At 45.0% G+C, this 22,503-nt stretch overlaps 2 pseudogenes; one reads left to right on the top strand and one right to left on the bottom strand.

Moving 5' to 3' along the window:
• The first annotated feature begins 16,762 nt into the window (after nucleotides 1-16,762).
• Nucleotides 16,763-16,882, top strand: LOC134984732 (5S ribosomal RNA; annotated as a pseudogene).
• A 4,668-nt stretch (nucleotides 16,883-21,550) lies between these two features.
• LOC134984733 (5S ribosomal RNA) lies at nucleotides 21,551-21,669 on the bottom strand (annotated as a pseudogene).
• Nucleotides 21,670-22,503: the final 834 nt, after the last annotated feature.

The raw sequence follows: 22,503 nt of genomic DNA, 5'->3' as shown, positions 1-22,503 counted from the left end.
TTTGTACGGAAATCACAACTTGTTACACATCACAGAAGTCACACAGGTGAGAAGCCATTTTCTTGCTCTGAGTGCGGGAAATGTTTTACACACAAATCACAACTTGTTACCCATCAGCAAAGTCACACAGATGAGAAGCCATTTCCATACTCTGAGAAGTAAATCAGCTCTTGTTGCACACAATAGACATCACTCAGGTGAGGAACCATTTTAATCTTCTGGAGTATACTTATCATTGCCATGCGTTGTTCTTCAAGGTTCTTATCCTATCTCCTATGCTCTTTGCAATATACATGCTACCGCAGGGTGAAATAATCAGATATCATGCCCTCATCTACTACTGCTGTACAGATGGCCTGTCTTTTGCTCCAGGTACTGAGAACCCAGTACCAATCCTAAATGGTTGTCTAGCTGAGCTCCAGGTGTGGGTGATGCCAGTTGATTAATTAATTAAGTTTAAAATATAGAGAAAAATCTGTGTATTAAAGATATGAAATAAAGCTGTTTAAAAACAAAAGATTTCCGTTGAGTCTTTTTATGTGTCTGTGTATTATCTTATTTCCAGATAATTGTCGCTATGGTGACAGAAACAATTTCCTGTTAATGTGTCATTGTATTGTTCCTTTTGTGTCCAGTAGGTGGGCTCGGAAATGTTATCCTTGCAGCCCCAGTTGCTGGAGAAAATAAAGGAGGAGCTGTTGACGGGTCACGTTCCGCTTGAGCTGACAATTTTCTCACCAGCAGGTCTTTCCTCCTCTGCAGACTTGTGTCCGGAAAGAGAGATACAACGTAGGCTTTATACCTAGGATCGAGCACGGTGGCCAAAATGTAGTGCTCTGATTTCAACAGATTGACCACCCTTGAATCCTGGCAAAGCAAATGAAGGACTCCATCCACCAGTATTTCCAGGGAAGATGTTAAGTCTGAGGGACTATGCACAGGCCCAAATGATAATTGTTTTATGATCCTTCTATGTATGAACCAACCGATAGAGGGAATAATCCGAAAGTGTTAATACCAAAGATTAGCTAATCTGGTTGGAGGTGCGCCATTAAGCAAATTGCAATGACTGGTTAGGGGGTTTAGAATAAACAGCTAGTGGGCTTATATCTAAAGAAGCCTTAATGTGTGGCGCACTCTTTTTTTCTTTGTTTCATGAATAAATTAAAACATAACTTTTATTATTTTTATTTAAGATAGATTTTTCAATAGGCATGACATAAGGCAATTGATTGTCAGACTGGAAAGACAAAAAAATTAATGAAAGATATAAAATAATTTATATACCAGCACTAACTATGTATGTGTATATGGGTAGAGCAATAACTGATATAAGCAAGAGAAATATAAAAGAGATTTAAACACAGGTTTTATTTATCACATTAATGAGATCCTTTCACAACGGGATTGTGATCTCAGAAAAATACTGATTTACAGCTGCTCCCTGCAGAGCATTACTACTGCATACAGCCTAAGTGCTCCCTGCAGAGCGTCACTACTGCATACAACCTAAGTACTCCCTGCAAAGTGCTACTACTGCATACAACCCAAGTGCTCCCTGCAGCGCGTTACTACTGCATACAACCCAAGTGCTCCCGGCAGAGCGTTACTACTGCATACAACCCAAGTGCTCCCTGCAGAGCATTACTACTGCATACAACCTAAGTGCTCCCTGCAGAGCATCACTACTCCATACAACCTAAGTGCTCCCTGCAGAGCATTATTACTGCATACAACCTAAGTGCTCCCTGCAGAGCGTTACTACTGCATACAACCTAAGTGCTCCCTGCAGAGCGTTACTACTGCATACAACCTAAGTGGGCTTTTCTGGTAACCACTATGTTTTACAATGACCACTTTGTTACTACCCGTAGTGTATCACATTACCTATAATGTATTACAGTGGGATCGTTCTCAAAGGCACAAAGAAACATATATGTTCAATTCAACACATATGTAATAATATTGGTATTGAGAGGGAAATGTTTTCCTATAACCAAGTATATCATTTATATATCATTCCCCCTCTTTTGCCTATATCGTTGGATGTGTAGGCTTGAATGGCCTTTTGCTGCTGCTCCATCCTCTAAATCAGTGGTTCTCAAACTCGGTACACAGTACATGTTCTGCAGGTAACCCAGCAGGTGCACAGGTGTACTCATTACTCACTGACACATTTTAAAAGGTCCACAGGTGGAGATAATTATCTTGTGATTCTGTGAGGAGACCTGGAAAACATGCACTGTGTGGGGTCCTGAGGACCGAGTTTGAGAACCTGTGCTCTAAATCATATAGAGCGTATGATTCGAAGAGTGGTTCGCTGTAAGAGAACCCACTCCAGAGATAATTGGTCAACCAATTAACTCTGGAATGGGATCTCTTAGAGCAGGGCTGGCCAAACCGGTCCTCGAGATCTACCAACAGTTCATGTTTTCCAGGCCTCCTGGAGATCTGTAGAATTGTCAGATAGGAATGAATGCAGCACATTAATTAGTAATGACTACACCTGTGCACCAGCTAGGTGGCCTGGAAAATGTGCACTGTTGGTAGATCTCGAGGACCGGTTTGGCCAGCCCTGTCTTAGAGCGAACCTCTCTTCTTTTGTGGATGCTCATTTACAGAAATATGTTATCTCTTTACCTTCACACATTAAAGACACAACTCACTTTTTACTAGAGATGTGCACCGGAAATTTTTCGGGTTTTGGATTCGGTTCTGCGGACGTGTTTTGGATTCAGACGCGTTTTGACAAAACCTTCCTGAAAATTTTTTGTCGGATTCGGGTGTATTTTGGATTTGGGTGGTTTTTTTTACAAACAACCGTCAAAAACCGCTTAAATCATAGAATTTGGGGGTCATTTTGATCCCATAGTATTATTAACCTCAATAACCATAATTTCCACTCATTTCCAGTCTATTCTGAACACCTCACACCTCACAATATTATTTTTAGTCCTAAAATTTGCACCGAGGTCGCTGGATGGGTAAGCTAAGCGACCCAAGTGGCCGACACAAACACCTGGCCCATCTAGGAGTGGCACTACAGTGTCAGACAGGATGGCACTTCAAAAAAATAGCCCCCAAACAGCACATGATGCAAAGAAAAAAAGGCGCAATGAGGTAGCTGTGTGACTAAGCTAAGCGACCCAAGTGGCCTACACAAACACCTGGTCCATCTAGGAGTGGCACTGCAGTGTCAGACAGGATGGCAGATTTAAAAAATAGTCCCCAAACAGCACATGATGCAAAGAAAAATTAAAGAAAAAAGAGGTGCAAGATGGAATTGTCCTTGGGCCCTCCCACCCACCCTTATGTTGTATAAACAGGACATGCACACTTTAACAAACCCATCATTTCAGCCACAGGGTCTGCCACATGACTGTGACTGAAATGACTGGTTGGTTTGGGCCCCCACCAAAAAAGAAGCAATCAATCTCTCCTTGCACAAACTGGGAAGATGTCCACCTTCTCCTCATCCTCCGATTCCTCACCCACTTTTACTGTGTACATCCCCCTCCTCACAGATTATTAATTCGTCCCCACTGGAATCCACCATCTCAGGTCCCTGTGTACATTCTGGAGGCAATTGCTGGTGAATATATCTACGGAGGAATTGATTATAATTCATTTTGATGAACATCATCTCCACATTTTCTGGAAGTAATCTCGTTGCTGACAAGGTGAGCGGCTGCACTAAACACTCTTTCGGAGTACACACTGGAGGGGGGGCAACTTAGGCAAAATAAAGCCAGTTTCTGCAAGGGCCTCCAAATTGCCTCTTTTTCCTGCCAGTATACATACGGACTATCTGACGTGCCTACTTGGATGTGGTCACTCATATAATCCTCCACCATTCTTTCAATGGTGACAGAATCATATGCAGTGACAGTAGACGACATGTCAGTAATCGTTGGCAGGTCCTTCAGTCCGGCCCAGATGTCAGCACTCGCTCCAGACTGCCCTGCATCACCGCCAGCGGGTGGGCTCAGAATTCTTAGCCTTTTTCTCACAGCCTCAGTTGCAGGAGAATGTGAAGGAGGAGCTGTTGACGGGTCACGTTCCGCTTGACTTGACAATTTTCTCACCAGCAAGTCTTTGAACCTCTGCAGACTTGTGTCTGCCGGAAAGAGAGATACAACGTAGGTTTTAAATCTAGGATCGAGCACGGTGGCCAAAATGTAGTGCTCTGATTTCAACAGATTGACCACCCATGAATCCTGGTTAAGTGAATTAAGGGCTCCATCCACAAGTCCCACATGCCTAGCGGAATCGCTCTGTTTTAGCTCCTCCTTCAATCTCTCCAGCTTCTTCTGCAAAAGCCTGATGAGGGGAATGACTTGACTCAGGCTGGCACTGTCTGAACTGACTTCACGTGTGGCAAGTTCAAAGGGTTGCAGAACCTTGCAAAACGTTGAAATCATTCTCCACTGCGCTTGAGTCAGGTGCATTCCCCCTCCTTTGCCTATATCACAGTTAGCTGTATAGGCTTGAATGGCCTTTTGCTGCTACTCCATCCTCTGAAGCATATAGAGGGTTCAATTCCACCTCGTTACCACCTCTTGCTTCAGATGATGGCAGGGCAGGTTCGGGAGTGTTTGCTGGCGCTCCAGTCTTCGGCACGCGGTGGCTGAATGCCGAAAGTGGCCCGCAATTCTTCGGGACACCGACAGCATCTCTTGCACACCCCTGTCATTTTTTTAAATTTCTGCACCACCAAATTCAATGTATGTGCAAAACATGGGACGTGCTGGAATTTGCCCACATGTAATGCACGCACAATATTGGTGGCATTGTCCGATGTCACAAATCCCCAGGAGAGTCCAATTGGGGTAAGCCATTCTACAATGATGTTCCTCAGTTTCCGTAAGAGGTTGTCAGCTGTGTGCCTCTTCTGGAAAGCGGTGATACAAAGCGTAGCCTGCCTAGGAACGAGTTGGCATTTCCAATATGCTGCTACTGGTGCCGCCGCTGCTGTTCTTGCTGCGGGAGGCAATATATCTACCCAGTGGGCTGTCACAGTCATATAGTCCTTAGTCTGCCCTGCTCCACTTGTCCACATGTCCGAGGTTAAGTGGACATTGGGTACAACTACATTTTTTAGGACACTGGTGACTCTTTTTCTGAGGTCTGTGTACATTCTCGGTATCGCCTGCCTAGAGAAATGGAACCTAGATGGTATTTGGTACCGAGGACCCAGTACCTCAAGCAAGTCTCTAGTTTCCTGTGAATTAACGGTGGATACCGGAAACACGTTTGACACCACCCAGGCTGCCAAGGCCTGAGTTATCCGCTTTGCAGTAGGATGACTGCTGTGATATTTAATCTTCCTCGCAAAGGACTGTTGGACAGTCAATTGCTTACTGGAAGTAGTACAAGTGGTCTTCCGACTTCCCCTCTGGGAGGATGATCGACTCCCAGCAGCAACAACAGCAGCGCCAGCAGCAGTAGGCGTTACACTCAAGGATGCATCGGAGGAATCCCAGGCAGGAGAGGACTCGTCAGACTTGACAGTGACATGGCCTGCAGGACTATTGGCATTCCTGGGGAAGGAGGAAATTGACACTGAGGTAGTTGGTGGTGTGGTTTGAAGGAGCTTGGTTACAAGAGGAAGGGATTTAGTTGTCAGTGGACTACTTCCACTGTCACCTAAAGTTTTTGAACTTGTCAATGACTTCTGATAAATGCGCTCCAGGTGACGTATAAGGGAGGATGTTCCGAGGTGGTTAACGTCCTTACCACTACTTATTACAGCTTGACAAAGAAGAAACACGGCTTGACACCTGTTGTCCGCATTTGTGTTAAAATAATTCCACACCGAAGAGGTGATTGTTTTTGTAATTTGACCAGGCATGTCAATGGCCATATTCGTCCCACGGACAACAGGTGTCTCCCCGGGTGCCTGACTTAAACAAACCACCTCACCATCAGAATCCTCCTTGTCAATTTCCTCCTCAGCGCCAGCAACACCCATATCCTCATCCTGGCGTACTTCAACACTGACATCTTCAATTTGACTATCAGGAACTGGACTGCAAGTGCTCCTTCCAGCACTTGCAGGGGGCGTGCAAATGGTGGAAGGCGCCACCTCTTCCCGTCCAGTGTTGGGAAGGTCAGGCATCGCAGCCGACACAATTGGACTCTCCTTGGGGATTTGTGATTTAGAAGAACGCACAGTTCTTTGCTGTGCTTTTGCCAGCTTAAGTCTTTTCATTTTTCTAGCGAGAGGATGAGTGCTTCCATCCTCATGTGAAGCTTAACCACTAGCCATAAACATAGGCCAAGGCCTCAGCCGTTCCTTGCCACTCCGTGTAGTAAATGGCATATTGGCAAGTTTACGCTTCTCCTCAGACGCTTTTAATTTTGATTTTTGCGGTCATTTTACTGAACTTTTGTGTTTTGGATTTTACATGCTCTCTACTATGACATTGGGCATCGGCCTTGGCAGACGACATTGATGGCATTTCATCATCTCGGCCATGACTAGTGGCAGCAGCTTCAGCACGAGGTGGAAGTGGATTTTGATCTTTCCCTATTTTATCCTCCACATTTTTGTTCTCCATTTTTTAATGTGTGGAATATATGCCAGTATCAATAGCAATGGCCTACTACCAGGGCCGGTTCAAGGGCGCAGAGCGCCCCGGGCAGGGAAGGGGCGTGGCCTAATACAGGGGGCGTGGTGAGTCACGCCCCCTGTACATTGAAAGCGCCGCTTGAATGCTGAGCGGTGCGCGATGACGTCATCGCGCACCGCACAGCAAAAGGTCCTCTCCACGAAGAGAAACTAGACGCTATGCGTCTAGTTCCCTTCGTGGAGAGGACATTTGCTGTGCGGTGCGCGATGACGTCATCGCGCACCGCTCAGCAGTTACTCTCCACGAAGGGAAACTAGACGCATAGCGTCTAGTTCCCTTCACAGGAGACGACGGGGACGGCAGCGGGCAGCGGACGGGGGACACAGCGGGCAGCAGTGGCGGATCTTGCCACGGTGCGGCGCCCTCCGGATGGCGCCAGCGCCCTCCGGAAGGCGGCGCCCCGGGCAAAAGTCCTGCTTGCCCGTGGCAAGAACCGCCACTGCCTACTATATATACACTGCACAACTGAAATGCACCACAGGTATGGATGGATAGTATACTTGACGACACAGAGGTAGGTAGAGCAGTGGCCTTCTGTACCGTACTGCTATATATTATATATACTGGTGGTCAGCAAACTGTGCAAAACTGAAATGCACCACAGATATGGATGGATAGCATACTTGATGACACAGAGGTGGGTAGAGCAGTGGCCTTCTGTACCGTACTGCTATATATTATATACTGGTGGTCAGCAAACTGTGCAAAACTGAAATGCACCACAGGTATGGATGGATAGTATACTTGACGACACAGAGGTAGGTAGAGCAGTGGCCTACTGTACCGTACTGCTATATATTATATACTGGTGGTCAGCAAACTGTGCAAAACTGAAATGCACCACAGGTATGGATGGATAGTATACTTGACGACACAGAGGTAGGTAAAGCAGTGGCCGACTGTACCGTACTGCTATATATTATATACTGGTGGTCAGCAAACTGTGCAAAACTGAAATGCACCACAGGTATGGATGGATAGTATACTTGATGACACAGAGGTAGGTAAAGCAGTGGCCTTCTGTACCGTACTGCTTTATATTATATACTGGTGGTCAGCAAACTGTGCAAAACTGAAATGCACCACAGGTATGGATGGATAGTATACTTGACGACACAGAGGTAGGTAAAGCAGTGGCCGTCTGTACCGTACTGCTATATATTATATACTGGTGGTCAGCAAACTGTGCAAAACTGAAATGCACCACAGGTATGGATGGATAGTATACTTGACGACACAGAGGTAGGTAAAGCAGTGGCCTTCTGTACCGTACTGCGTCTGCTATATATTATATACTGGTGGTCAGCAAACTGTGCAAAACTGAAATGCACCACAGATATGGATGGATAGTATACTTGACGACACAGAGGTAGGTAAAGCAGTGGCCTTCTGTACCGTACTGCTATATATTATATACTGGTGGTCAGCAAACTGTGCAAAACTGAAATGCACCACAGGTATGGATGGATAGTATACTTGACGACACAGAGGTAGGTAAAGCAGTGGCCTTCTGTACTGTACTGCTATATATTATATAATGGTGGTCAGCAAAATTATGCACTGCACCCATACTATATATACTACAATGCAGCACAGATAAGGAGCGTTTTTCAGGTAGAGAACGTATAATACTGGTGGTACTGGTCAGCAAAACTCTGCACTGTCCTCCTACTATATAATACTGCTGGTCCCCAGTCCCCACAATAAAGCAGTGTGAGCACAGATATTGGAATGTGAGAGAGAAGAGACAGAAGGAAGTCTGTATTGTTGACGCACTGAAGAGATATGAATTTATTCTAAAATATAACCTTTATTTGATATGCATTAAAATAAAGTTGATTATCGTCCTGAACAACAGTGAAACATAAGAGTTAAAATGACAATACTAACAAATATGTGAAAAGACTGGAAAATTGTGAATAAAGAGTTAAAAACGTGTCCACATGTGTTTCACGTCTGATTCTTAGGAGTTGCTGAAATGACTTATGTATCAACGGTCTTTATCCAATATCACAAGCTAGGATGTTGGAACCCGCTATATTACATCAATGGTCTAGATATTTACTCATTCATGTGTGTGTCTTCTTCACTCCATGAAGATTACCATCTGACAGGTACTCCCCCTTGTCCAGTAGAGATATGTGGACTGTGGGTTCAAATAGATGCACATATATCACCCAATTCTAAATAAGGTAGTCTTTGAGTATATGTAGTTGCTTTAGTCTTAATTTTTTTCTATTATTGTAGGTATCATTCTCTGCTGAAATACAGATCTCCAAGCATCAGGAGTCCTACGCACTAACTATACCTTCAAAAGATCTATTGTATGTGTGGGTAGCTTCGGAGGTTATAATAAAACCCCACTTTAACAGAAAACGGCCTACGTGTATATTACACACCAGCTTTGTTTGTCCGGAGTATGACTATAAATTGCTTATATTAGGGGTATAGCAGCCCCAAATTTTCTTAGAAAGCAATCCACCTGTAGACGCAATTCATTTCCTGTGCGTCTATAATGTATTGACACTGAGGATTATTATGTGTGTCCTCAAATAGTTAATGTATTTCTCATTTACATACCGATTTCCCATTGATCAATGTAAGTCACTGTTGTACCATTAAAGGAATAGACCTTATTTGATTGGTTGATAGTAACAGTGAAGTTAATAGTGGGGTATAACAATCCAAGCTTTAATATAGAGTGACCCACACATATGTTGGTTATGGTAGCCTTAAGGAATAGTTCCTATTTTTTGGCTACCAATATGTATAGAATAATAACTGAGAGGTATAGTGCTTGGTGTCACTTAATTATTCTTAAATTGTCTCCGATATAGGGAAATATATTTATTATTTATGTAGGTTTTATTGCATTCATCAGAAAACCTTAATTTATAAAGCAACTACTATAGGGGGAGTCCTGTTATAATTTTAAATCAGTGGTAGTCCTAAAATAAAATTGTGTATCAGTATTGCGGGTATCTCAACAGGTGTGTGTCATGATGTCATATGTCCTAGCTGTTATTTATGCAACAGTCACAGAGATATAACTTTTATTAATGAGAATCACAGTTTTAATAAGAATTTACTTACCGATAATTCTATTTCTCGTAGTCCGTAGTGGATGCTGGGGACTCCGTAAGGACCATGGGGAATAGCGGCTCCGCAGGAGACAGGGCACAAAAGTAAAAGCTTTAGGATCAGGTGGTGTGCACTGGCTCCTCCCCCTATGACCCTCCTCCAAACCTCAGTTAGGATACTGTGCCCGGACGAGCGTACACAATAAGGAAGGATTTTGAATCCCGGGTAAGACTCATACCAGCCACACCAATCACACTGTCCAACCTGTGATCTGAACCCAGTTAACAGCATGATAACAGCGGAGCCTCTGAAAAGATGGCTCACAACAATAATAACCCAATTTTTGTAACAATAACTATGTACAAGTATTGCAGACAATCCGCACTTGGGATGGGCGCCCAGCATCCACTACGGACTACGAGAAATAGAATTATCGGTAAGTAAATTCTTATTTTCTCTGACGTCCTAAGTGGATGCTGGGGACTCCGTAAGGACCATGGGGATTATACCAAAGCTCCCAAACGGGCGGGAGAGTGCGGATGACTCTGCAGCACCGAATGAGAGAACTCCAGGTCCTCCTCAGCCAGGGTATCAAATTTGCAGAAATTTGCAAACGTGTTTGCCCCTGACCAAGTAGCAGCTCGGCAAATTTGTAAAGCCGAGACCCCTCGGGCAGCCGCCCAAGATGAGCCCACCTTCCTTGTGGAATGGGCATTTACAGATTTTGGCTGTGGCAGGCCTGCCACAGAATGTGCAAGCTGAATTGTACTACAAATCCAACGAGCAATCGTCTGCTTAGAAGCAGGAGCACCCAGTTTGTTGGGTGCATACAGGATAACAGCGAGTCAGTTTTCCTGACTCCAGCCGTCCTGGAAACATATATTTTCAGGGCCCTGACAACATCTAGCAACTTGGAGTCCTCCAAGTCCCTAGGAGCCGCAGGTACCACAATAGGCTGGTTCAGGTGAAACGCTGACACCACCTTAGGGAGAAACTGGGGACGAGTCCGCAGTTCTGCCCTGTCCGAATGGAAAATCAGATATGGGCTTTTGTGAGACAAAGCCGCCAATTCTGACACTCGCCTGGCCGAGGCCAGGGCCAACAGCATGGTCACTTTCCATGTGAGATATTTCAAATCCACAGATTTGAGCGGTTTAAACCAATGTGATTTGAGGAATCCCAGAACTACGTTGAGATCCCACGGTGCCACTGGAGGCACAAAAGGGGGTTGTATATGCAGTACTCCCTTGACAAACGTCTGGACTTCAGGAACTGAAACCAATTCTTTCTGGAAGAAAATCGACAGGGCCGAAATTTGAACCTTAATGGACCCCAATTTGAGGCCCATAGACACTCCTATTTGCAGGAAATGCAGGAATCGACCGAGTTGAAATTCCTCCGTGGGGGCCTTCCTGGCCTCACACCACGCAACATATTTTCGCCAATTGCGGTGATAATGTTGTGCGGTCACCTCCTTCCTGGCTCTGACCAGGGTAGGGATGACCTCTTCCGGAATGCCTTTTTCCCTTAGGATCCGGCGTTCAACCGCCATGCCGTCAAACGCAGCCGCGGAAAGTCTTGGAACAGACATGGTCCTTGCTGAAGCAAGTCCCTTCTTAGTATCTCTTGAAGTTCCGGGTACCAAGTCCTTCTTGGCCAATCCGGAGCCACAAGTATAGTTCTTACTCCTCTACGTCTTATAATTCTCAGTACCTTGGGTATGAGAGGCAGAGGAGGGAACACATACACCGACTGGTACACCCACGGTGTTACCAGAGCGTCCACAGCTATTGCCTGAGGGTCTCTTGACCTGGCGCAATACGTGTCCAGTTTTTTGTTCAGACGGGACACCATCATGTCCACCTTTGGTCTTTCCCAACGGTTCACAATCATGTGGAAGACTTCCAGATGAAGTCCCCACTCTCCCGGGTGGAGGTCGTGCCTGCTGAGGAAGTCTGCTTCCCAGTTGTCCACTCCCGGAATGAACACTGCTGACAGTGTTATCACATGATTTTTCGCCCAGCGAAGAATCCTTGCTGCCATTGCCCTCCTGCTTCTTGTGCCGCCCTGTCTGTTTACGTGGGCGACTGCCGTGATGTTGTCCGACTGGATCAGCACCGGTTGACTTTGAAGCAGGCTCAGAGCATTGTAAATTGCCCTTAGCTCCAGTATATTTATGTGGAGAGAAGTCTCCAGACTTGACCACACTCCCTGGAAATTTCTTCCCTGTGTGACTGCTCCCCAGCCTCTCAGGCTGGCATCCGTGGTCACCAGGACCCAGTCCTGAATGCCGAATCTGCGGCCCTCTAGTAGATGAGCACTCTGCAGCCACCACAGAAGAGACACCCTTGTCCTTGGAGACGGGGTTATCCGCTGATGCATCTGAAGATGCGATCCGGACCATTCGTCCAGCAGATCCCACTGAAAAGTTCTTGCGTGAAATCTGCCGAATGGAATCGCTTCGTAAGAAGCCACCATTTTTCCCAGGACCCTTGTGCAATGATGCACTGACACTTTTCCTGGTTGTAGGAGGTTCCTGACTAGCTCGGATAACTCCCTGGCCTTCTCCTCCGGGAGAAACACCTTTTTCTGGACTGTGTCCAGAATCATCCCTAGGAACAGCAGACGTTTCGTCGGGATCAGCTGCGATTTTGGAATATTTAGAAACCAACCGTGCTGTTGTAGCAGTACCCGAGATAGTGCTACTCCGACCTCGAACTGTTCTCTGGACCTTGCCCTTATCAGGAGATCGTCCAAGTAAGGGATAATAAGACGCCTTTTCTTCGAAGAAGAATCATAATTTCGGCCATTACCTTTGTAAAGACCCGGGGTGCCGTGGACAATCCAAACGGCAGCGTCTGAAACTGATAGTGACAGTTTTGTACCACGAACCTGAGGTACCCTTGGTGAGAAGGGCAAATTGGGACATGGAGGTAAGCATCCTTGATGTCCAGGGACACCATATAGTCCCCTTCTTCCTGGTTCGCTATCACTGCTCTGAGTGACTCCATCTTGATTTGAACCTTTGTATGTAAGTGTTCAAAGATTTCAGATTTAGAATAGGTCTCACCGAGCCGTCTGGCTTCGGTACCACAAATAGTGTGGAATAATACCCCTTTCCTTGTTGTAGGAGGGGTACTTTGATTATCACCTGCTGGGAATACAGCTTGTGAATTGCTTCCAATACTGCCTCCCTGTCGGAGGGAGACGTTGGTAAAGCAGACTTCAGGAACCTGCGAGGGGGAGACGTCTCGAATTTCCAATCTGTACCCCTGGGATACTACCTGTAGGATCCAGGGGTCCACTTGCGAGTGAGCCCACTGCGCGCTGAAACTCTTGAGACGACCCCCCACCGCACCTGAGTCCGCTTGTAAGGCCCCAGCGTCATGCTGAGGACTTGGCAGAAGCGGTGGAGGGCTTCTGTTCCTGGGAAGGGGCTGCCTGCTGCAGTCTTTTTCCCTTTCCTCTACCCCTGGGCAGATATGACTGGCCTTTTGCCCGCTTGCCCTTATGGGGACGAAAGGACTGAGGCTGAAAAGACGGTGTCTTTTTCTGCTGAGATGTGACTTGGGGTAAAAAAGGTGGATTTTCCAGCTGTTGCCGTGGCCACCAGGTCCGATGGACCGACCCCAAATAACTCCTCCCCTTTATACAGCAATACTTCCATGTGCCGTTTGGAATCCGCATCACCTGACCACTGTCGTGTCCATAAACATCTTCTGGCAGACATCGACATCGCACTTACTCTTGATGCCAGAGTGCAAATATCCCTCTGTGCATCTCGCATATATAGAAATGCATCCTTTAAATGCTCTATAGTCAATAAAATACTGTCCCTGTCAAGGGTATCAATATTTTCAGTCAGGGAATCCGACCAAGCCACCCCAGCGCTGCACATCCAGGCTGAGGCAATCGCTGGTCGCAGTATAACACCAGTATGTGTGTATATACTTTTTAGGATATTTTCCAGCCTCCTATCAGCTGGCTCCTTGAGGGCGGCCGTATCTGGAGACGGTAACGCCACTTGTTTTGATAAGCGTGTGAGTGCCTTATCCACCCTAGGGGGTGTTTCCCAACGCGCCCTAACTTCTGGCGGGAAAGGGTATAACGCCAATAATTTTCTATCGGGGGAAACCCACGCATCATCACACACTTCATTTAATTTATCTGATTCAGGAAAAACTACAGGTAGTTTTTTCACACCCCACATAATACCCTTTTTTGTGGTACTTGTAGTATCAGAAATATGTAACACCTCCTTCATTGCCCTTATCATGTAACGTGTGGCCCTACTGGAAAATACGTTTGTTTCTTCACCGTCGACACTGGAGTCAGTATCCGTGTCTGTGTCGACCGACTGAGGTAATGGGCGTTTTAAAGCCCCTGACGGTGTTTGAGACGCCTGGACAGGTACTAATTGGTTTGCCGGCCGTCTCATGTCGTCAACCGACCTTGCAGCGTGTTGACATTATCACGTAATTCCATAAATAAGCCATCCATTCCGGTGTCGACTCCCTAGGGAGTGACATCATCATTACAGGCAATTGCTCCGCCTCCACACCAACATCGTCCTCATACATGTCGACACACACGTACCGACACACAGCACACACACAGGGAATGCTCTGATAGAGGACAGGACCCCACTAGCCCTTTGGGGAGACAGAGGGAGAGTTTGCCAGCACACACCAAAACGCTATAATTATACAGGGACAACCTTATATAAGTGTTTTCCCTTATAGCATCTTAATATATTATAATATCGCCACAAAAATGCCCCCCCTCTCTGTTTTAACCCTGTTTCTGTAGTGCAGTGCAGGGGAGAGCCTGGGAGCCTTCCCACCAGCAGCTCTGTGTGGGAAAAATGGCGCTGTGTGCTGAGGAGATAGGCCCCGCCCCCTTTTCGGCGGGCTGTTCTCCCGTTTTTTCTGGATTCCTGGCAAGGGTTAAATACATCCATATAGCCCCAGAGGCTATATGTGATGTATTTTTAGCCAGTATAGGTACTTTCATTGCTGCCCAGGGCGCCCCCCCCAGCGCCCTGCACCCTCAGTGACCGCTGGTGTGAAGTGTGCTGAGAGCAATGGCGCACAGCTGCAGTGCTGTGCGCTACCTTAAGAAGACTGGGAAGTCTTCAGCCGCCGATTTCTGGACCTCTTCTTTCTTCAGCATCTGCAAGGGGGCCGGCGGCGCGGCTCCGGTGACCCATCCAGGCTGTACCTGTGATCGTCCCTCTGGAGCTAGTGTCCAGTAGCCTAAGAAGCCAATCCATCCTGCACGCAGGTGAGTTCACTTCTCTCCCCTAAGTCCCTCGTAGCAGTGAGCCTGTTGCCAGCAGGACTCACTGAAAATAAAAAACCTAACAAAACTTTTACTCTAAGCAGCTCTTTAGGAGAGCCACCTAGATTGCACCCTGCTCGGACGGGCACAAAAACCTAACTGAGGCTTGGAGGAGGGTCATAGGGGGAGGAGCCAGTGCACACCACCTGATCCTAAAGCTTTTACTTTTGTGCCCTGTCTCCTGCAGAGCCGCTATTCCCCATGGTCCTTACGGAGTCCCCAGCATCCACTTAGGACGTCAGAGAAAACATAGATTCTGTTTGCTGGTAGCTACTTCAATAATGTCTTTAGGACACGTAACTGCCCTCTGGCTCCTATATATTGGCAGTTCAGTAACTGCAGTATGTTATATTCTGTGTATAGAATTGAAACATGCAGCTGCTACTGGCTTCTCAATGTTGCCAGTTTATTCCTATGTAACAATATTATGGTATTGCTGTCTCATGGGCCCTACACACTGGCCGATATTTTGAAAGATATGAACGATCTCGTTCATAAATGAACGAGATCTCGTTCATATCTTTCAGTGTGGAGACTAAAGCGATGAACGATGCGCGTCCCCGCGCTCGTTCATCGCTGGTCTCCTGTCGGCTGTGCATGCTGGCCAATATGGACGATCTCGTCCATATTTGCCTGCACGTCTATGGAGCCGGGTGACGGGGGGAGTGAAGAAGCTTCACTCCCCCCGTCACTGCCCCCCCCCCCCGCCGCCGGGTCGCTCGTCGGCCGTATCGGCCGTCGGGCACCTCGGCCAGTGAGTAGGGCTCATTAGATATCTGAATATGTTACAATTATACACGGTTGTACCTGTTTTGTTGCAGCACTGCTGATGTCTATAGCTAGCAGCACAGTATCAAGAATTTGTTACACTCTACTAGCTGTCATTAAATATATCCATTTGAATAGCTGGTGCATACACACGGTGAGATTCGGACTTATCCGATTCTCACCGTGCGACAGGGGGCCGGGTCGGCACTTAGCCAGTATCGCAAGCACATAATGAGTGTGCTTGCGATGCTGGCTATGTGCGATTTTGGCTAAGTGTCAATCCTGACTATATCTTCTATAGAGATAGTCAGGATTGACCTGCCTGCACAGCCTATTTTTTCGGCCGATGCCGACCACGCGGGGCCGCGCATCGGCATCGGATCGGGATCGCAAGGTGACTGTCACCTTGCGATCTGCACTATCTTTTCTTCCGATTCTGACTATATAGTCAGAATCGGAAGAAAAAATCGACCCGTGTGTACACACCTTAAGCTGCAGCTTAGACAGTCTCCCTCTTCCTAAAGACTGTTAGTGAGGGCTATTGATTGTCACCATATTTGAATATATAGATTTTTAGAGATTTGGCAATCAGTGTCCCTTCATCTAATATGTGTATTCAGCCCTTTATGCTAAGATCCTTGTCATTCACGGCTGACAGCTAGTTTCCTATATCCAAAGAGAGATGTTCTGGATATTCCAACTGAAAACTAGACACCCCATGGGCTTCAATGAGGGATATGAGATCGCCCCATTCTTATGAGAGAAGTACCCCCTTCAAAACTCTTCTGATTGCAGACAAGCTACTTCTTCCTTTTCCAAGCACGATTCACCTGATCGGATTTATTCTATTCCAATTATCACTATATGTAAAACACTGTATATAGTTGCTAATGATCCTAATAAAAATCTTTAATAGTATGTGCCTGACTAATTTCACTATATGGTACAGTCATACCGCACTGGTCTTACGCCCAATCCCGCCCGATCTTGGAAGCTAAGCAGTGTTGGGCCCAACCAGTACCAAGTGGGTAACCACTTGCGAAGATTGGGCACTGTATAAGAGCGAGCCTTGTCAGGCTCCGAATAATATTAATATATGTATACACGTTTAAATCATCACTGCACAGTAGTTTATTATAATTGTAATTAATTAAGTATATAATCAATCTTCACTATCAGTCATACACAGATGCATTTTCTATATATATGTCACTAAAGGGCCCTACTCACTGGCCGACCCGCCGCCGAACTGCCCGACGGCGGATACGGCCGACGAGCGACCCGGCGGCGGGGGGGCAGTGACGGGGGGAGTGAAGTTTCTTCACTCCCCCCGTCACCCGGCTGCATTGAAGTGCAGGCTAATATGGACGAGATCGTCCATATTGGCCTGCATGCACAGCCGACGGGAGACCAGCGATGAACGAGCGCGGGGACGCGCATCGTTCATCGCTGGAGTCTCCACACTGAAAGATATGAACGAGTTCTCGTTCATTTATGAACGAGATCGTTCATATCTTTCAGTATATCGGCCAGTGTGTAGGGCCTATAAGAATTAGTATATGACTGATTACTCTCACCATTTCACCAGTTTTAATCCTCCTCTATATAATTCCACACTATTTAGCACATATGCACATAACTAATGTCGGATGTCATTTTAAACCTATATATCTTCACCGACTATCACCACTTTTATAACTATCCTCATTTTTATGCCTCTATGACGGGTACATTATTTTTCGCTATACCCTAAGTCCAAAATGGGTTTAAAATATTCTGATATATGCTACAAAGCGACTAGTATAAATATAATATTATATGGATTAACTCCACAATTAACCTATATCCTCCACCTCGATATATAAGTAGAAACACCCTGTTTCCGCAGTAATTTCCATCTATATTATTACCAGGCTACCCCAATATAAAGTATTAGACTACAGTATAATAATTAAAAATCCTTTAATAAAATAGACACTAACGTATGCATTTCTTTATTTCTACTTTTATATATGTGCGCTGTTTCCAATACGGAATTCTGCACTGTTATATGCCCTGGATGTTAAAGACTTCAATAAGATGGCCGCCGCAACCTGCCTCAATATAAACACAGATGATAATTCCAGCTGTCAAAGAGTGAAATCCAGCACTGCTACACGTCCTAGATATTAAAGACTTCTATAAAATGGCCGCCGCGATGATTGACAAGCCGCCCAGCCTATACACGCTACAGACGAGGATCCTGTCCGTGACCGGAAGTGACGCGACGGCAAGAGCGGAAGCGGGGCAGAGAAATATAAACACATTGATCCGCTGACCGGAAGCGTGGCGCTAACGCGCACGCGCAATAAGAAGACTCCTACACAGGAAGTGAGGCGGAAGTGACGTCGAGCCCGTCCCCGGACTGTTTTCACATATATTATACATTCTGAACCTCGTTTTTTTTTTTTATAAGTCCTCTGAGGTTGTTATTTAGTGTACTACCACATGCTTATGCCTATGTTAAAAAAACTTACATGGAGTAATAGTATCAGTCCTTACAGGAAGTGATGTCACAATTATCCATTGCTAATTACATGTGCTATAAATAAGAGTGCCTGTCCAGTGGTCCCATACCCCTTGATGAAGTCTGAGTGACGAAACGCGTTGGTTGTACTTCCATTGACTCTCCACTTTTTAAAAAGATAATCAGCACTCTCTTATCTGATATTTTATTATTTATTGCCTTTTATTATATGTAATTTATCGATTTTTTTAGCTATCCTTTTACCTGTTATTAGTTAATAGCATATGTCCTCCGGATTTTAAACCACCCTGATATTAATTATAGTTGGTTTTATATTATATATATATATATATTTTATATTGCATAAATAAATGTATTGTTATTTTACACGTATCCAGTAAGTTTTCTCATATATATCATATTCTACCAGACACCGTTGGTCGCTGAAACCCTTATCCCCCCTTTTTTGCATTCTTTAATTAAGGCAGTTTATCCCTGCCTAATACTTAAGGGTTAGCTGACGCCTTGAATCACTTAAGGAGTGTCTGATCTTGTTGCATTTTTTTATTTTCATTATTCTATTTCACACACACCTGTAGTGCCATACTTCCTCTACCCAATATATATATATATATATGCACTTTAGGTATTATCTGAGAAATAATAATTATATGGATTTTGTTGTATTATGTATATATATTTCTCTATATGTGAGATGAGGATTCCTTATTGCTCTTAGTTTGGTCTATTAAGTGGATGTGAGTAAAATACTACAGCTGCTTGTAATAATTAATCATCCTTCTCCGCTGTTTGTATTAAGTAATTATCCTGGATCCTTAAATATAGCTGGACACAGACTTCACTTTATTCTACCCTTCTCTGATGAAACGACCAGTGCCAAGGTCGAGAAACGCGTTAGTTATGGCTACTTGAGTGACCTTCCATCACAGAGCATCTACCTATTATCCCTGGACGACTTCTTTAAAGGCTGCCCTAGCCGCCAGCAGCCTGATAAACATCCGTGCACTATCTGAGCCCACAACGGATTCTCCAGCTGCACTGCCTGGGAAGCCCAGACAGTGCAACACACAGCGGCTCACAGCGGCACAGCTTCCGGCAGCACCTGTATCCAGACGGCGGGCTCATCAGCTCCAGGTGCCCAGACCGTGGAACACACGGCGGTTCATAGTGGCACAGCATCCGGCAGCGCCTGCATCCAGACGGCAGCACCTGCATCCAGACGGCGGCTTTTCAACTCCTGGTGCCCTCAGATTATACAATGGTTCAGCCTTGTGGCGAGACCCTGACCTTACAGGACCCTCTAGTCTCACGGCGGGAGACTTACCTACCGGACCCCGCAGTTCTGCAGCACGGCTACTAGTTCCCCTTTGAACATAACAGGTACTTTAATCGGTCCATTTATGACCATTTATTGCCACTGGCTGCTGGATATTAATACATCTTTGGAAACAGAGTGAGTTCAACAGCTTTAAATATCAAATAGGCTGGCCAGCCTGAAAATTGTACTTAATATCAATCAAGTTTCTGCAATATGAAACAACAAATATTTTATATTCTTTTATACAAAGTATCATATCAAGCTACTCTATAGGAGTGTGACACAATCTCTGTTTATCATTCGAGCCTCTTGAAATGAGGTATCGATATGGACATTGGTAGATGTATATTTTAATTGATCGTTCCATTTAATGTTAAACAAAATGTGGTCATTCTGAGGATATGTTTTATGTTTATTAATTGAAGTATTAAACCTTTTAATTTATATTTAATTTATACTCATCCTTTTTGCGCACTTATTGGTAATTGTCCAGTTGTTTGTATCTTTATTGAAGGGTTGGCAATTTCCCCTCTTTTCCAATATATTAGGGAATTCCCCAGGATTTAAAGGTACTGGCGCCTTTTTCTTCTTCTCAGGAAGAAATTGTCCAAGGTGAGACGTTCATTGGAAAGGGGGATCGATAGTCTGTTTCTCTCCCTACACAAATTCCAGTAAATAGAAACCAGTTGCTGATAGGGTCCTCATTAGGTACATGGTGGTCACGGAGTGAGTCGTGGTACGTCAGCGGAGAAGGAGTGGGTGTAAGCGCTCGGAGAACTTACACCGTCTGTTCGTTGTGCTGTTGAGTATTGTGTTTAAAAAGTCTGCAATGGAATCCAATTGCACAAGCAGAAGATATACATTAGTCAGGGTTCAGGCTGAAGAGGTGCGGCCAAAAGGATCAGCAAGGTTGATAATATGTGGGAAATATGGTTCACATGCGGAGGCTTTTTGCAATGAATGGATACATATGACTGCTGAAGAAAGGGCATCATTCCCTAAGATGGGTACTTTTGAACCAGAGATACTGCAGAGCATAAGAATTAGAATATGTCTGATCAAATCTAGAAAACAGGATCAGACATACCGTCTGTTTAAATCTGTGGCAGCAAGAGGGGGAGGTGCAAAGGGAAATGGCTCACACGGCGAGTTCCAAACCTAGCGGGAAAGCGATTGCGAGCGCACCACCGCCACCATATTTCGATAGGGAGAAATTGGCTACAACCAATGTTGCATCGGTAAAGGATAGCAAAATGATTAATCAATGTATTAACCCTAACCCATGCCAGTTGTAAATAAGGAGGAAAAAAGAAAGACTCTGTGCTGGGGCACTCTTTATGAAAAAATGAGACAATAAAAATGAACCTTTATTTAGGATCATATAAGATATAGTGTGACAATCAAGATCAAGTATTTTAAATAAAAATATAAATACCAGAATTGTATAAGATTAATTAACAGTAAATACTGCCAAGGTGAAAATGTATTATATATAGTCACAGGAGTGGCTTAACATATGTCCACTGACAATGAGTGGATAGTCAAAGTCTCCTAAAGTGATATCCCGTGAGTTAATCTGAGCACCAATAGATTGAAAGGTTTGTTGCCTAATGTGGTGTGGATCCACCTTCTGTATAGATGTCACCATAGGCATTTTAATGCAGCGGATTAGACAAGAGTGTACAATCTGCTGAATTGATAGGAAATTAGTGATGACCAACATATAGTGGTTTAAGTCATGAAGAGGTGGTGTTGAGACACAGCACGTTTGTGGGAAAGTACACCTGTAAAGCTTGGGAGGGTCGTTCTGTTAGTTCTAATGAAAGAAGAAAAAAGGGAAATAAGGTTGAAGATTAAGGGAATGTTCCTTCTGCTTTCCAACCAAGTTTACTGCACCTGGTGTTCCTTGGCAGTCTCCCAAACAAGTACTGACCAGGCCTTCCAGAGCTTAGCTTCCAAGATCAGACAAGATTAGGCGTCTCCTGTGGAGTATGGCCGTAAACAGGTGGATGAGTGAGTACTTATTCCTAGTAAGCAGAGATGTGCTTCTGCTGTCCAGAGCTGGGGCTTCCACAGAAATTGGTCACCACCACCGTGGTGAGAAGAACTGGAGAGCGCACATGGGCACAGATGTGCAGGAGTGTAAGGAAAGAAAATAATAGCAATAAATGCCAATATGGCATGAATTGGGTATATAAGAAAAAGAACGGAGAAGAATGATTGCTTTATAAATCTGTGCACATAGGACAAATACAGCTGATAGGAATCAGTCAAGTACAATTAAGGAGAAAGGAGACAAATGTGTCAAAACCACCTATTATGTCAGGTGTTAATTGTTTATTTGTAGAAATTCAGGCTAAATAGAGTGTCTCAGTTTGTCCTAAGAGCAACTCATCTGTTCAAACACAGTATAGGCATACTTTGCAGTATGACTAGTGTGTCCTTTTTTGGATTATAAATCTTGCTAATAATTGATTATATTTGACTGATTCCTATCAGCTGTATTTGTGGCCTATGTGCACAGATTTATAAAGCAATCATGAACTGTGAAAACCACTCTGGCATTTGACCTGCTCATGAAAAGGCCTCTTAGGCCGCACCCATCTTCTTCATCAATGCAAATCTGATCCGACTCCGGATCCTCAGACCTCTTTCCACAGGAACACACAGAACTTCAACCGCTCAGTATCTACTCTGATACCCACCTCCGACATCTGCGTCATTGGGAACAACAGCCTTCCCCAGTGTTGAAAAACAGTCAGAGAGAAACAACGATTTGCACCACTTGTTTCTTGACCTCGCCTTAAACAGGAGAGCGTCTCAGTACAGAATAACAA

Source organism: Pseudophryne corroboree (assembly GCF_028390025.1).
Source record: "Pseudophryne corroboree isolate aPseCor3 chromosome 3 unlocalized genomic scaffold, aPseCor3.hap2 SUPER_3_unloc_78, whole genome shotgun sequence".
Taxonomy (NCBI): domain Eukaryota; kingdom Metazoa; phylum Chordata; class Amphibia; order Anura; family Myobatrachidae; genus Pseudophryne; species Pseudophryne corroboree.
The sequence above is the reverse complement of the archived record's forward strand: the minus strand, read 5'-3'. Positions and strand labels throughout refer to the sequence as shown.